The sequence below is a fragment of the Oncorhynchus kisutch genome, unplaced genomic scaffold (genome assembly GCF_002021735.2).
Source record: "Oncorhynchus kisutch isolate 150728-3 unplaced genomic scaffold, Okis_V2 scaffold3334, whole genome shotgun sequence".
Lineage (NCBI taxonomy): Eukaryota > Metazoa > Chordata > Actinopteri > Salmoniformes > Salmonidae > Oncorhynchus > Oncorhynchus kisutch.
The window spans coordinates 410,096-428,679 of NW_022265279.1; the positions used below are offsets into that span (position 1 = coordinate 410,096).

General features: G+C 41.0%; 1 protein-coding gene across 3 annotated transcripts in view; it reads right to left on the reverse strand.

Annotated features, from left to right (window-relative positions):
* The window catches only part of LOC109876485 (AP-3 complex subunit sigma-2), a 137,485-nt gene that overhangs the window by 83,624 nt on the left and 35,277 nt on the right, over positions 1-18,584 (reverse strand). Inside the window, exon 1 of one of the 3 annotated variants that reach the window (XM_031820390.1) lies at positions 9,640-9,866. The exons of 1 other annotated variant lie outside the window; for it this stretch is intronic. The gene's annotated coding sequence lies outside the window, so the exon portion shown is untranslated. Of the gene's footprint in view, positions 1-9,639; positions 9,873-18,584 lie in introns of those variants that run through there. One more of the 3 variants, XM_031820392.1, reaches the window with a different exon arrangement.

The window sequence follows — 18,584 nt, forward strand, 5'->3', positions numbered from 1 at the left end:
CCCTCCCTTTAACTCTGAACCTGTGGAATGGGGCATGTTTGTTTACTATTTGGTGAAAACCATCATGAAAGAATTTCCAGGCAGTTTCCACATCAGGGATAAACTCAATCTGCTCCAGTTTCCACATCAGGGATAAACTCAATCTGCTCCAGTTTCCACATCAGGGATAAACTCAATCTGCTCCAGTTTCCACATCAGGGATAAACTCAATCTGCTCCAGTTTCCACATCAGGGATAAACTCAATCTGCTCCAGTTTCCACATCAGGGATAAACTCAATCTGCTCCAGTTTCCACATCAGGGATAAACTCAATCTGCTCCAGTTTCCACATCAGGGATAAACTCAATCTGCTCCAGTTTTCACATCAGGGATAAACTCAATCTGCTCCAGTTTTCACATCAGGGATAAACTCAATCTGCTCCAGTTTCCACATCAGGGATAAACTCAATCTGCTCCAGTTTCCACATCAGGGATAAACTCAATCTGCTCCAGTTTCCACATCAGGGATAAACTCAATCTGCTCCAGTTTCCACATCAGGGATAAACTCAATCTGCTCCAGTTTCCACATCAGGGATAAACTCAATCTGCTCCAGTTTCCACATCAGGGATAAACTCAATCTGCTCCAGTTTCCACATCAGGGATAAACTCAATCTGCTCCAGTTTCCACATCAGGGATAAACTCAATCTGCTCCAGTTTCCACATCAGGGATAAACTCAATCTGCTCCAGTTTTCACATCAGGGATAAACTCAATCTGCTCCAGTTTCCACATCAGGGATAAACTCAATCTGCTCCAGTTTTCACATCAGGGATAAACTCAATCTGCTCCAGTTTTCACATCAGGGATAAACTCAATCTGCTCCAGTTTTCACATCAGGGATAAACTCAATCTGCTCCAGTTTTCACATCAGGGATAAACTCAATCTGCTCCAGTTTTCACATCAGGGATCAACTCAATCTGCTCCAGTTTCCATATCAGGGATCAACTCAATCTGCTCCAGTTTCCACATCAGGGATAAACTCAATCTGCTCCAGTTTTCACATCAGGGATAAACTCAATCTGCTCCAGTTTTCACATCAGGGATAAACTCAATCTGCTCCAGTCAAAATCAAACACATCATGAAGGAAATCCTGCTCATTAAAATACTTCACATTTCTCTTACAAATAAAACATGTGTTTGTCTTTAGGAACCTTCGTGTTTCTAACAGCAACAACAGCACAATGGTCACTTAAATCATTACAGAAAACACCAACAACAGAATACTTATGTGGAACATTTGTCAATATGATATCAATCAGGGTAGATTTATCTGGGCATTTAAGATTTAGGCGAGTGGGTGAGTTAATCAACTGGGTAAGATTCATAGAATTACAAAACATGTTTAAATCATCTGACACCGGCTTTAACCAACACCAGTTCAGATGTTGACCAATCAAGATCATTTCCCTGTAAAGAAGTTTAGACATAAGGTGCATCAGAGAAGAAAATGCATCACCGAGAGCAGAGGGGGGTCTATAACAGCCAATCACAGATATAGAGAGCAGAGGGGGGTCTATAACAGCCAATCACAGATACAGAGAGCAAAGGGGGATCTATAACAGCCAATCACAGATACAGAGAGCAAAGGGGGATCTATAACAGCCAATCACAGATACAGAGAGCAGAGGGGGTCTATAACAGCCAATCACAGATACTGAGAAGTGACGACCCTTCCACTGTCTGCCAAAATATTTCTCCTTGCTCTTGTTTTTCTTAATAGGATATCGGTGGGTGGAGCCGTGAGGGTCGTCAGGGAAATGGGACACACCTGGGCTCGGTGTTCCTGACAGAGAGCAGAGGCGGGGTCTATAACAGCCAATCACAGATACAGAACGGTCTATAACAGCCAATCACAGTTAGAGACCCTTTGAAACCTCAAGATTCAAAGCAAGAAATTCCAACTGTTTCCAAATAGTTTCAGACTGACAGGGAATCTAGTCTTGACATATATAGCCACGCCCCCACCTTAACTCGATCAGTGCCATACATATTGTAACCATTTAAACAAATACCCATATCAAGAACAGACTTGCTGAGCCAAGTTTTAGAAAACACAATTACATCAGCATTAGTTTACTTAGCCCAAATCCTAACCCCCTCAATTTTGGACTACAGGCTACATATATTTAAATGAAACCAAAACTAGATCTTGATTTAAAATCAAAGGGGGTTTGGAGACATATCAGGGTTAGGTTGCAGGGGATATGGAGACATATCAGGGCCAGGGTTAGGTTGCAGGGGATATGGAGACATATCAGGGCCAGGGTTAGGTTGCAGGGGATATGGAGACATATCAGGGCCAGGGTTAGGTTGCAGGGGGTTTGGAGACATATCAGGGTTAGGTTGCAGGGGGTATGGAGACATATCAGGGTTAGGTTGCAGGGGGTATGGAGACATATCAGGGTTAGGTTGCAGATGGTATGGAGACATATCAGGGTTAGGTTGCAGGGGGTATGGAGACATATCAGGGTTAGGTTGCAGGGGGTTTGGAGACATATTAGGGTTAGGTTGCAGGGGGTATGGAGACATATCAGGGTTAGGTTGCAGGGGGTTTGGAGACATATCAGGGTTAGGTTGCAGGGGGTTTGGAGACATATCAGGGCCAGGGTTAGGTTGCAGGGGGTATGGAGACATATCAGGGTTAGGTTGCAGGGGGTTTGGAGACATATCAGGGTTAGGTTGCAGGGGGTATGGAGACATATCAGGGTTAGGTTGCAGGGGGTTTGGAGACATATCAGGGCCAGGGTTAGGTTGCAGAGGGTTTGGAGACATATCAGGGTTAGGTTGCAGGGGGTTTGGAGACATATCAGGGTTAGGTTGCAGGGGGTATGGAGACATATCAGGGTTAGGTTGCAGGGGGTATGGAGACATATCAGGGTTAGGTTGCAGGGGGTATGGAGACATATCAGGGTTAGGTTGCAGGGGGTTTGGAGACATATCAGGGCCAGGGTTAGGTTGCAGGGGATATGGAGACATATCAGGGCCAGGGTTAGGTTGCAGGGGGTTTGGAGACATATCAGGGTTAGGTTGCAGGGGGTATGGAGACATATCAGGGTTAGGTTGCAGGGGGTATGGAGACATATCAGGGTTAGGTTGCAGGGGGTTTGGAGACATATCAGGGTTAGGTTGCAGGGGGGTTGGAGACATATCAGGGTTAGGTTGCAGGGGGTATGGAGACATATCAAGGTCAGGTTGCAGGGGGTTTGGAGACATATCAGGGCCAGGGTTAGGTTGCAGGGGGTTTGGAGACATATTAGGGCCAGGGTTAGGTTGCACATTACCTGATATCAACAACAGATTTTTTTTTTTTTTACCTTTATTTAACAAGTTAGTTAAGAACAAATTCTTATTTTCAATGACGGCCTAGGAACAGTGGGTTAACTGCCTGTTCAGGGGCAGAATGACAGATTTGTACCTTGTCAGCTCGGGGGTTTGAACTTGCAAGCTTCCGGTTACTAGTCCAACGCTCTAACCACTAGGCTACCCTGCCGCCCCGGCAAAAACTAGGCACCTCTGTTTAATAACCTTGAACGGCTTCTCTTTTTTAAGAGACCTACTGCAAGAGAATTCTACAAGTGAGTTTCCAGACAATACAAAACAGTCATTTAAAACAATTAGACTTTGGTAGTGACAAGTTCATATCAGGCCACAAATGCATCGGCACTTGGACGAGTGAAAAAGAGCGAGTTCCAGCAGACAAAATGTCTAATGGACGGGAGAGCACATTGTCAGATGGAGGGGAGAGCACATTGCCAGATGGAGGGGAGAGCACATTGTCAGATGTACGGGAGAGCACATTGTCAGATGGACAGGAGAGCACATTGTCAGATGGACGGGAGAGCACATTGTCAGATGTACGGGAGAGCACATTGTCAGATGTATGGGAGAGCACATTGTCAGATGGACGGGAGAGCACATTGTCAGATGGACGGGAGAGCACATTGTCAGATGGACGGGAGAGCACATTGTCAGATGGAGGGGAGAGCACATTGTCTAATGGACAGGAGAGCACATTGTCAGATGGACAGGAGAGCACATTGTCAGATGGACGGGAGAGCACATTGTCAGATGGAGGGGAGAGCACATTGTCAGATGTACGGGAGAGCACATCGTCAGATGGAGGGGAGAGCACATTGTCTAATGGACAGGAGAGCACATTGTCAGATGGAGGGGAGAGCACATTGTCAGATGGACGGGAGAGCACATTGTCAGATGGTCGGGAGAGCACATCGTCAGATGGAGGGGAGAGCACATTGTCAGATGGACAGGAGAGCACATTGTCAGATGGAGGGGAGAGCACATTGTCAGATGGACAGGAGAGCACATCGTCAGACGGAGGGGAGAGCACATTGTCAGATGTACGGGAGAGCACATTGTCAGATGGTCGGGAGAGCACATTGTCAGATGTACGGGAGAGCACATAGTCAGATGTACGGGAGAGCACATTGTCAGATGTACTCAACCAGAGGCAATGTTCGTTTTCTCCAGAGTTCAGTAAAGTCAGTGCATAAAGAAATACCACGAGAATTGTCATTTTCTCTGAGAGATGTAGGAAATAGAGGCCACGGTAAGGGGAGAGAGGAACTGTGTGTCTGTATGTGAGTGTGTGAGTAGATCAGGTGTGGGGGTGGATTCAGAGAGCGGGTTGGGGAGCTGCCACTGACAGCCAGGCGGGAGAGGGAAGAGGATTGGACCAGACACTCTGCAGAGGGAAAGCTGAGGACAGAACTCAGGTCAGAGGTCAGCCAGAGAGACGGTTACTTTGGTCAACTTCAAGTAAAAGAAGTGCAATTAGCAAGAACACTACACAACAAGGAAGTAGATGTTTGGATCATTGAGGGAGAAAACTACTGTTTACTGTGAATAGTAGATGTTTGGATCATTGAGGCAGAAAACTACTGGGTGATACTATAGGTCAACTCCCTACCCCTGACTGACCATAAATGACCCCCTGTTGAACTTTACCACTACACTGTGATTAGGTATCAACACTTTACCATTACACTGTTTCTACCTTCTTAACAACAATATCAACAAGGCAGGTCCTACAGGCCCTAGTTTCTACCTTCTTAACAGCACTATCAACAAGGTACGTCCTACAGGCGCTAGTTTCTACCTTCTGTACAGCACTATCAACAAGGCAGGTCCTACAGGCCCTAGTTTCTACCTTCTTAACAGCACTATCAACAAGGTAGGTCCTACAGGTGCTTAGTTTCTACCTTCTTAACAACACTATCAACAAGGCAGGTCCTACAGGCCCTAGTTTCTACCTTCTGAACAGCACTATCAACAAGGTAGGTCCTACAGGCCCTAGTTTCTACCTTCTTAACGACACTATCAACAAGGCAGGTCGTACAGGCCCTAGTTTCTACCTTCTGAACAGCACTATCAACAAGGCAGGTCCTACAGGCCCTAGTTTCTACCTTCTTAACAACACTATCAACAAGGCAGGTCCTACAGGCCCTAGTTTCTACCTTCTTAACAACAATATCAACAAGGCAGGTCCTACAGGCCCTAGTTTCTACCTTCTTAACAGCAATATCAACAAGGCAGGTCCTACAGGCCCTAGTTTCTACCTTCTTAACAACACTATCAACAAGGTAGGTCCTACAGGCGCTAGTTTCTACCTTCTGTACAGCACTATCAACAAGGCAGGTCCTACAGGCCCTAGTTTCTACCTTCTTAACAGCACTATCAACAAGGTAGGTCCTACAGGTGCTTAGTTTCTACCTTCTTAACAACACTATCAACAAGGCAGGTCCTACAGGCCCTAGTTTCTACCTTCTGAACAGCACTATCAACAAGGTAGGTCCTACAGGCCCTAGTTTCTACCTTCTTAACGACACTATCAACAAGGCAGGTCGTACAGGCCCTAGTTTCTACCTTCTGAACAGCACTATCAACAAGGCAGGTCCTACAGGCCCTAGTTTCTACCTTCTTAACAACACTATCAACAAGGCAGGTCCTACAGGCCCTAGTTTCTACCTTCTTAACAACAATATCAACAAGGCAGGTCCTACAGGCCCTAGTTTCTACCTTCTTAACAGCAATATCAACAAGGCAGGTCCTACAGGCCCTAGTTTCTACCTTCTTAACAACACTATCAACAAGGTAGGTCCTACAGGCGCTAGTTTCTACCTTCTTAACAACACTAACAACTACTGGCACATAGCTCAGACACCATTGACTACCCCACAAGACATGCCACCAGAGGTCTCTTCACAGTCCCCAAGTCCAGAACAGACTATGGGAGGTGCACAGTACTACATAAAGCCATGACTACATGGAACTCTATTCCACAGTACTACATAGAGCCATGACTACATGGAACTCTATTCCACAGTACTACATAGAGCCATGACTACATGGAACTCTATTCCACAGTACCACACAGAGCCATGACTACATGGAACTCTATTCCACAGTACCACACAGAGCCATGACTACATGGAACTCTATTCCACAGTACTACATAGAGCCATGACTACATAGAGCCATGACTACATGGAACTCTATTCCACAGTACTACATAGAGCCATGACTACATGGAACTCTATTCCACAGTACCACACAGAGCCATGACTACATGGACCTCTATTCCACAGTACTACATAGAGCCAGGACTACATGGAACTCTATTCCACAGTACTACATAGAGCCATGACTACATGGACCTCTATTCCACAGTACTACATAGAGCCACGACTACATGGAACTCTATTCCACAGTACTACATAGAGCCATGACTACATGGAACTCTATTCCACAGTACTACATAGAGCCATGACTACATGGACCTCTATTCCACAGTACTACATAGAGCCATGACTACATGGAACTCTATTCCACAGTACTACATAGAGCCATGACTACATGGAACTCTATTCCACAGTACTACATAGAGCCATGACTACATGGACCTCTATTCCACAGTACTACATAGAGCCATGACTACATGGACCTCTATTCCACAGTACTACATAGAGCCATGACTACATGGAACTCTATTCCACAGGACTACATAGAGCCATGACTACATGGAACTCTATTCCACAGTACTACATAGAGCCATGACTACATGGACCTCTATTCCATAGTACTACATAGAGCCATGACTACATGGAACTCTATTCCACAGTACTACATAGAGCCATGACTACATGGAACTCTATTCCACAGTACTACATAGAGCCATGACTACATGGAACTCTATTCCACAGTACAACATAGAGACATGACTACATGGACCTCTATTCCACAGTACTACATAGAGCCATGACTACATGGACCTCTATTCCACATCAGGTAACTGATGCAGCAGTAGAATCAGATTTAAAAAGCAGATAAAAATACACATTATGGAACAGCAGGGACTGTGAAGCAACACAAACATAGGCACAGACACACACACGATAATATACACACTATACACACACAAGGATTATGTAAGAGCACACACTTAGTATGTTGTGAAAACTGTTATGAATGTATTTAAATGTATTTGTGTTTTTAAAATTGTACAACTGCCTTAATTTTGCCGGAGCCCCGGAAAGAGTAGCTGCTGCCTTGGCAGGAACTAATGGGGATCCATAATAAACCCCAGGAAGAGTAGCTGCTGCCTTGGCAGGAACTAATGGGGATCCATAATAAACCCCAGGAAGAGTAGCTGCTGCCTTGGCAGAAACTAATGGGGATCCGTAGTAAACCCCAGGAAGAGTAGCTGCTGCCTTGGCAGGAACTAATGGGGATCCGTAATAAACCCCAGGAAGAGTAGCTGCTGCCTTGGCAGAAACTAATGGGGATCCGTAGTAAACCCCAGGAAGAGTAGCTGCTGCCTTGGCAGGAACTAATGGGGATCCATAATAAACCCCAGGAAGAGTAGTTGCTGTCTTGACAGGAACTAATGGGGATCCATAATAAACCCCAGGAAGAGTAGCTGCTGCCTTGGCAGGAACTAATGGGGATCCATAATAAACCCCAGGAAGAGTAGCTGCTGCCTTGGCAGGAACTAACGGGGATCCATAATAAACCCCAGGAAGAGTAGCTGCTGCCTTGGCAGAAACTAATAGGGATCCGTAGTAAACCCCGGGAAGAGTAGCTGCTGCCTTGGCAGAAACTAATGGGGATCCGTAGTAAACCCCAGGAAGAGTAGCTGCTGCCTTGGCAGGAACTAATGGGGATCCGTAATAAACCCCAGGAAGAGTAGCTGCTGCCTTGGCAGAAACTAATGGGGATCCGTAGTAAACCCCAGGAAGAGTAGCTGCTGCCTTGGCAGGAACTAATGGGGATCCGTAATAAACCCCAGGAAGAGTAGCTGCTGCCTTGGCAGGAACTAATGGGGATCCATAATAAACCCCAGGAAGAGTAGCTGCTGCCTTGGCAGGAACTAATGGGGATCTATAATAAACCCCAGGAAGAGTAGCTGCTGCCTTGGCAGTGGGGATTGATAATAAATACAAACATAGCAAGCCACGGCCACGTGACTCACTGTCTGTAGGAGCGATCCATTTTCGTGAATGGCGTGGCAGACCTAATAAACTGGCCAGGGTGGCATACCTAATAAACTGGCCAGGGTGACATACCTAATAAACTGGCCAGGGTGGCATACCTCATAAACTGGCCATGGTGGCATACCTAATAAACTGGCCAGGGTGGCATACCTCATAAACTGGCCAGGGTGGCATACCTAATAACCTGGCCACGGTGGCAGACCTAATAAACTGGCCAGGGTGGCATACCCAATAAACTGGCCAGGGTGGCATACCTAATAAACTGGCCAGGGTGGCAGACCTAATAAACTGGCCAGGGTGGCATACTTAATAAACTGGCCAGGGTGGCAGACCTAATGAACTGGCCAGGGTGGCATACCTAATAAACTGGCCAGGGTGGCATATGGCAGATGTGTCAGTCCTCCGGGCGGGCGGGCGAGCGCGAGAGAGCGAGAGAGCGAGAGAGAGAGGAGAGAGAGTTTGAAGACCTGTGTGTGACTGATGGTGGATGTGTCAGTCCTCCATCCGTCAGGGCGAGCGAGAGAGAGAGAGAGAGAGAGAGAGAGAGAGAGAGAGAGAGAGTGTGAGAGAGAGAGAGAGAGTTTGAAGACCTGTGTGTGACTGATGGTGGATGTGTCAGTCCTCCATCCGTCAGAGCGAGCGAGAGAGAGAGGTTGAAGACCTGTGTGTGACTGGCGGTGGAATCAGGATTTCCAGGGATCAGGTTTCCAGGAAGCCTGTTCAGGGTCTTTCAGTTCAGGGTGACTCCTCTGTAACTACTAACACCTGGTGTTTCAATGAAGCAGCAGCAACAATACACAGCTACAACCACATGAACTCTTCACATATCACTCTGAATGAACCACAGAGACATGTTGCATAAAGCTAAATGAATCTCTTACCCGTATACTTTAAACAACCCCCAGAACAAGCCTCGTCATCAGAGGACCATATGTGGAATAAATCCTGGCTGAGACAGCCTGACACATTGACATGAACTCTGCTTCTGATCAAACACGACGCGCAAATCCAGAGGCATAACTAGCTGTACCTTCATGCTGTTTTACTGTCCCACAAGAAGACTAAAAGACAAAACACAGTACATACCAGGTAGGAACTGATGTCCAGACTGAGTGACCAGACGATCCCAAACAGACTGCTGTGAAGCAACACACACGGACGGACTCATTCAGATCCCATGTGTTAGTGTAGAGGTGGGAGATACCTCAGGTTTTCCTGTTCCAACTACACTAGATGGAAAAACAGCTGTCGGAGGGAAGGGAACAACCCACCCTGAATCCTACAGGACGGGGTTGGAATGCGTGTCTGTCAGAGTGGATGTGAAAGAAACTTGGAACTCACTGTGGTCTTTGGACCTGATGGCAGGAAAGGAAACCACGGCAGTAGAGAACATGATCAGTACTGACCACAGGATCACTCCCAAACGGCACCCTATTCCCTATATAGTGCACTACTTTTGATCAGAGCTCTATGAGCCCTATGGGCTAAAGTAGTGCACGAAATAGAGAGCCATTTAGGATGCAACCCACAGACTTGTGACTGTGACTAACATTCTGAGGTCGGCTGGTAAGACATGACTGTAGTCTTCTGAGAAAAGACACACAAAACGAGGTGTTGACAAAGGTTTGTTGTTGTTACTGTACAAACAGTATACTTGGAAAAGGCCCAAAATAAACAGTCAAGAACACAAGTTTCCTCTGCCATTTTATTGTTGGAAGGGAATGTAGCAGCTACACTTATAACATGGATATATTTTCACCATTACAATGTTCTGGATAGAAGCGGTCTTGGAAAACGCTTTGAGAAGGTTGCAGACAGACAACAGAATCAGGTTCATTCAATATTTATGCCTGTTTATTCCTCTGATTCCTGACGACTCTGACTGACTGTATTGTCGGCCTTCTTGATGGCAGCTCTTGGTATACACCAGAAACCACCTATTAAATATGACAGGACATGATACCAAACCAATCTATTAAATATGACAGGACATGATACCAAACCAATCAATTAAATATGACAGGACATGATACCAAACCAATCAATTAAATATGACAGGACATGATACCAAACCAATCAATTAAATATGACAGGACATGATACCAAACCAATCTATTAAATATGACAGGACATGATACCAAACCAAACAATTAAATTTGACAGGACATGATACCAAACCAATCTATTAAATATGACATGATACCAAACCAATCAATTAAATATGACATGATACCAAACCAATCTATTAAATATGACATGACATGATACCAAACCAATCTATTAAATATGACAGGACATGATACCAAACCAATCTATTAAATATGACAGGACATGATACCAAACCAATCAATTAAATATGACATGATACCAAACCAATCAATTAAATATGACATGATACCAAACCAATCAATTAAATATGACAGGACATGATACCAAACCAATCTATTAAATATGACATGATACCAAACCAATCAATTAAATATGACATGACATGATACCAAACCAATCTATTAAATATGACAGGACATGATACCAAACCAATCTATTAAATATGACAGGACATGATACCAAACCAATCTATTAAATATGACAGGACATGATACCAAACCAATCTATTAAATATGACAGGACATGATACCAAACCAAACAATTAAATATGACAGGACATGATACCAAACCAATCTATTAAATATGACAGGACATGATACCAAACCAATCTATTAAATATGACATGACACCAAACCAATCTATTAAATATGACATGATACCAAACCAATCAATTAAATATGACATGATACCAAACCAATCTATTAAATATGACAGGACATGATACCAAACCAATCAATTAAATATGACAGGACATGATACCAAACCAATCTATTAAATATGACAGGACATGATACCAAACCAATCTATTAAATAGGACATGATACCAAACCAATCTATTAAATAGGACATGATACCAAACCAATCAATTAAATATGACAGGACATGATACCAAACCAATCTATTAAATATGACATGATACCAAACCAATCTATTAAATATGACAGGACATGATACCAAACCAATCTATTAAATATGACAGGACATGATACCAAACCAATCAATTAAATATGACAGGACATGATACCAAACCAATCTATTAAATATGACAGGACATGATACCAAACCAATCAATTAAATATGACAGGACATGATACCAAACCAATCTATTAAATATGACATGATACCAAACTATCTATTAAATATGACAGGACATGATACCAAACCAATCTATTAAATATGACATGATACCAAACCAATCAATTAAATATGACAGGACATGATACCAAACCAATCTATTAAATATGACAGGACATGATACCAAACCAATCTATTAAATATGACATGATACCAAACCAATCTATTAAATATGACAGGACATGATACCAAACCAATCAATTAAATATGACATGATACCAAACCAATCAATTAAATATGACAGGACATGATACCAAACCAATCTATTAAATATGACAGGACATGATACCAAACCAATCTATTAAATATGACAGGACATGATACCAAACCAATCTATTAAATATGACAGGACATGATACCAAACCAATCTATTAAATATGACAGGACATGATACCAAACCAATCTATTAAATATGACAGGACATGATACCAAACCAATCAATTAAATATGACATGATACCAAACCAATCAATTAAATATGACATGATACCAAACCAATCTATTAAATATGACAGGACATGATACCAAACCAATCTATTAAATATGACAGGACATGATACCAAACCAATCTATTAAATATGACAGGACATGATACCAAACCAATCTATTAAATATGACATGATACCAAACCAATCTATTAAATATGACAGGACATGATACCAAACCAATCTATTAAATATGACAGGACATGATACCAAACCAATCAATTAAATATGACATGATACCAAACCAATCTATTAAATATGACATGATACCAAACCAATCTATTAAATATGACAGGACATGATACCAAACCAATCTATTAAATATGACAGGACATGATACCAAACCAATCTATTAAATATGACAGGACATGATACCAAACCAATCTATTAAATATGACAGGACATGATACCAAACCAATCAATTAAATATGACATGATACCAAACCAATCAATTAAATATGACAGGACATGATACCAAACCAATCTATTAAATATGACATGATACCAAACCAATCTATTAAATATGACAGGACATGATACCAAACCAATCTATTAAATATGACAGGACATGATACCAAACCAATCTATTAAATATGACAGGACATGATACCAAACCAATCTATTAAATATGACAGGACATGATACCAAACCAATCAATTAAATATGACAGGACATGATACCAAACCAATCTATTAAATATGACAGGACATGATACCAAACCAATCAATTAAATATGACAGGACATGATACCAAACCAAACAATTAAATATGACAGGACATGATACCAAACCAATCTATTAAATATGACATGATACCAAACCAATCTATTAAATATGACATGATACCAAACCAATCTATTAAATATGACATGATACCAAACCAATCTATTAAATATGACATGATACCAAACCAAACAATTAAATATGACATGACATGATACCAAACCAATCAATTAAATATGACAGGACATGATACCAAACCAATCTATTAAATATGACAGGACATGATACCAAACCAATCAATTAAATATGACATGATACCAAACCAATCTATTAAATATGACAGGACATGATACCAAACCAATCAATTAAATATGACATGATACCAAACCAATCTATTAAATATGACATGATACCAAACCAATCTATTAAATATGACAGGACATGATACCAAACCAATCAATTAAATATGACAGGACATGATACCAAACCAATCTATTAAATATGACATGACATGATACCAAACCAATCTATTAAATATGACAGGACATGACACCAAACCAATCTATTAAATATGACAGGACATGATACCAAACCAATCTATTAAATATGACAGGACATGATACCAAACCAATCAATTAAATATGACATGATACCAAACCAATCTATTAAATATGACAGGACATGATACCAAACCAATCTATTAAATATGACATGATACCAAACCAATCTATTAAATATGACAGGACATGATACCAAACCAATCAATTAAATATGACAGGACATGATACCAAACCAATCTATTAAATATGACAGGACATGATACCAAACCAATCTATTAAATATGACATGACATGATACCAAACCAATCTATTAAATATGACAGGACATGATACCAAACCAATCTATTAAATATGACATGATACCAAACCAATCTATTAAATATGACATGATACCAAACCAATCAATTAAATATGACAGGACATGATACCAAACCAATCTATTAAATAGGACATGACACCAAACCAATCTATTAAATATGACAGGACATGATACCAAACCAATCTATTAAATATGACAGGACATGATACCAAACCAATCTATTAAATATGACAGGACATGATACCAAACCAATCTATTAAATATGACAGGACATGATACCAAACCAATCTATTAAATATGACAGGACATGATACCAAACCAATCTATTAAATATGACATGATACCAAACCAATCTATTAAATATGACAGGACATGATACCAACCCAATCAATTAAATATGACAGGACATGATACCAAACCAATCAATTAAATATGACATGATACCAAACCAATCTATTAAATATGACAGGACATGATACCAAACCAATCAATTAAATATGACATGATACCAAACCAATCTATTAAATATGACAGGACATGATACCAAACCAATCTATTAAATATGACAGGACATGATACCAAACCAATCTATTAAATATGACAGGACATGATACCAAACCAATCTATTAAATATGACAGGACATGATACCAAACCAATCTATTAAATATGACAGGACATGATACCAAACCAATCAATTAAATATGACAGGACATGATACCAAACCAATCTATTAAATATGACAGGACATGATACCAAACCAATCTATTAAATATGACAGGACATGATACCAAACCAATCTATTAAATATGACAGGACATGATACCAAACCAATCTATTAAATATGACAGGACATGATACCAAACCAATCTATTAAATATGACATGATACCAAACCAATCAATTAAATATGACAGGACATGATACCAAACCAATCTATTAAATATGACATGATACCAAACCAATCTATTAAATATGACAGGACATGATACCAAACCAATCTATTAAATATGACAGGACATGATACCAAACCAATCAATTAAATATGACATGATACCAAACCAATCTATTAAATATGACAGGACATGATACCAAACCAATCAATTAAATATGACATGATACCAAACCAATCTATTAAATATGACAGGACATGATACCAAACCAATCTATTAAATATGACAGGACATGATACCAAACCAATCAATTAAATATGACATGATACCAAACCAATCTATTAAATATGACATGACATGATACCAAACCAATCTATTAAATATGACAGGACATGATACCAAACCAATCTATTAAATATGACATGATACCAAACCAATCTATTAAATATGACAGGACATGATACCAAACCAATCAATTAAATATGACAGGACATGATACCAAACCAATCAATTAAATATGACATGACATGATACCAAACCAATCTATTAAATATGACATGATACCAAACCAATCTATTAAATATGACAGGACATGATACCAAACCAATCTATTAAATATGACAGGACATGATACCAAACCAATCAATTAAATATGACATGATACCAAACCAATCTATTAAATATGACAGGACATGATACCAAACCAATCTATTAAATATGACATGATACCAAACCAATCAATTAAATATGACAGGACATGATACCAAACCAATCTATTAAATATGACAGGACATGATACCAAACCAATCTATTAAATATGACAGGATATGATACCAAACCAATCTATTAAATATGACAGGACATGATACCAAACCAATCTATTAAATATGACAGGACATGATACCAAACCAATCTATTAAATATGACAGGACATGATACCAAACCAATCTATTAAATATGACATGATACCAAACCAATCTATTAAATATGACAGGACATGATACCAAACCAATCAATTAAATATGACAGGACATGATACCAAACCAATCAATTAAATATGACAGGACATGATACCAGAGAGAATAGAGTAGATGTCACGGGTCAAAATTTTGATTGATGACCCTATGTGAACCTATGTGAACTCTATGTGAACCCTATGTAGTGATGACGTGTGCATGTCTTCTGGTCAGGCAAGCCTGGTTAGGTGGGGGCTATGGGGTGAGTAAGGGTCCATTTGACAGGCCGTTAATGATTGATGACCCAAGCCTGATAGACAAGCCTGGTTAGGTGGGGGCTATGGGGTGAGTAAGGGTCCCTTTGACAGGCCGTTAATGATTGATGACCCAAGCCTGATTTATGACCCTATGTAATGATTTATGACCCTATGTCATGTAGAAGGGTGCATGCCCTGGGTTGAGTAAGGGACCATGTGTCAGGTCAACCTGTTACTGTTTCTCACGGTTTGGGTTGGTTAAGGCCCCTTATAAAGCCGCTGAACAATACCGGTTTAAGACTGTACATGATAACCCCCCTGAATATTAAACAAAAATGACACCTATGCCAATTTTAGGGATGTTATGCTCGGCTTGTCATGAACCCAGTGACCAAAGCCTTGAAGAAGTTCTGTGTGAAGCTCCAGAATGTTTTAAAGGATTTTTGGGTATGAGTGAGGGCCACATGTCTTACATATTCCACCCGGAGGATTCTACGGTAAAGATATTCACAGACCGTGGACCCAAACCCCTTTATCCTGCAAAACCTGGGAGTTTTCCCCCGGCTCTGGGGATGAGAGAATGGCTAAACATCAGGCTGGCTCTTTGTAAAATTGAACAGGTCCTAAGTGTTACAAATGTGCCAGGATATGCGTTGGAAGAACAGGTCTGCGGCCGCAGTGATCTCAAGGCTCTAAGAATTGCTTCAATGGACTATAGCCCTGACAACAAAGTGACAATTTTAGCCTGTGACCTTTATGATAAGGCTAATGCTACAAAGTCTGTCAATTCTCCGGTAGCTTCCAGAGCCCGCAAACATGTAAACTTTTTTATTCCTGTGTTTAGTTTTAAATGGGTGGATTATCCAATTTTCATAACACTTATGAATAAGCTGGACATTCTCTTCCAAAATGGGGAACAGTTAAAGCGCTGGGCGAGGCTTTCCTTGAGACAGAGTCAAGACCAAAAGGCCCGACGGCGGATCTACCCCTGGAGTGAAAACTTACCATGTGTTGATGGACATAGCAAGAGAGCCTTGCCTTTTGAGGGTGAACTCGACACGGACAATGGCGGTTGGTTGCATAAGCTCCCAGGATCTGTAAGAAAGGCATCGTAAAATACCTTAAGAATGTAACGATATAAAATGTATGTACTAAATATTTTGAATGAAATAAATGGTTTTAAAATCAGAATCTCACCACGTTATGAACTCTCGCGTTTGTTCACTCTTAGCGCAGTCTGTCCCTGAGAAAAATCTTGCGGAAAAAGCCATGTGCGCGCGCATGTGCGTGAGGGAGTTTTCTGTAGTGGCTGTGTGTGTGTGTGTGTGTGTGTGTGTGTTTCAAAAACAGAAAAAGGGGGGCGGGTTGTTTGTTAAAAAAATACCCTTGCATGCCTGGTGGGTCGTTTGAAACCAAGGTTTACACTAGCCTGCAAAACAGATGCCTACCCCCCAACAATAATATTGTGTCTTACGACTCCTAATCTTAAAGGCCTTTCATAAAACTATTTTTTTTAGGTGGGCTAAAAAGTCATTCATCCCAGCGATGTCGAGAACAACACACCCCCATGCATCTAGGTGCTAGCACCCCGGAGATTTTAGAAGCTCCAAAAGGATCCTAATGTTTAGACACACCCAATACCATGTGTTTGAAATGTGTCAAATATACCATGGGCGGGGGTATAGCCCGAAAAAAACGACAAACCCCAAATGCTATGTAAAAAAATCATTCAGGGGTTTTTCTCTAGGTCGTAGGGTACAAAAGCGCTAGAAACCATGGGCAATGTTAGCAGCGTTTTAGTTCCGATGCAAACAGCACCTCCAGAAACTCCAAGAATCGTTATCGGACTGAAGCGTTAAAAAAGATAATCGGGGAAAACAGTCTAATGGATCTATCGCAAGGTGAGTTCTTGAAATAAATCTTTATTAGATTTGATTGTTGTGGGGAATTGTTTGAAAAGCGTGGGATGTTATAGAAATATTAAACAATCATTAGGATCAGTATGCTTACCGTATAACAAGGCAATATTAGCTAAAGTGATTATAGCTTTAATATTGTCGAATGTTTTATAGATTCTGAAGCATTCACGCAGATACTCCGAGGTATAACTGAGCTCGAACCATCCCATGGGGCTCCGAAACAAAGTGCCTACAAACAAACGCCTGCCCTGAATTGTCAACGTAAGTAAGCTCCAAGAATTCCATACATAAAAATATTTATACCTTAAAAACAAAAAGTGTGGGCATCTTATATTAAAAGTTATTTTATATGTTTACAGAGGACCTAAAGCCTAGAAGGTTAAACGATGCCCTATGGAGCCTGAACGGTTTCTGCGAAGCATATGACTACGAGACAATTCTGCCCTACTCCCAGGATGTATTTACACAAAAGCAGCGAACAGAGACTTTAAACGGCAGGTCAACTCCCCTTGGCCAGGACAACGTTGTCCCCCATATTTCTAAACACCAAAGGATAATTAGTGCTCAGATCCACAGTTCCGCTTCACCCGAACAATTCTACTTGGCCGATATTCACGAGACGTCGTTCCAAGGACTAGGTATGAATCAATTATATATTATTATTTATATATATTATTATTT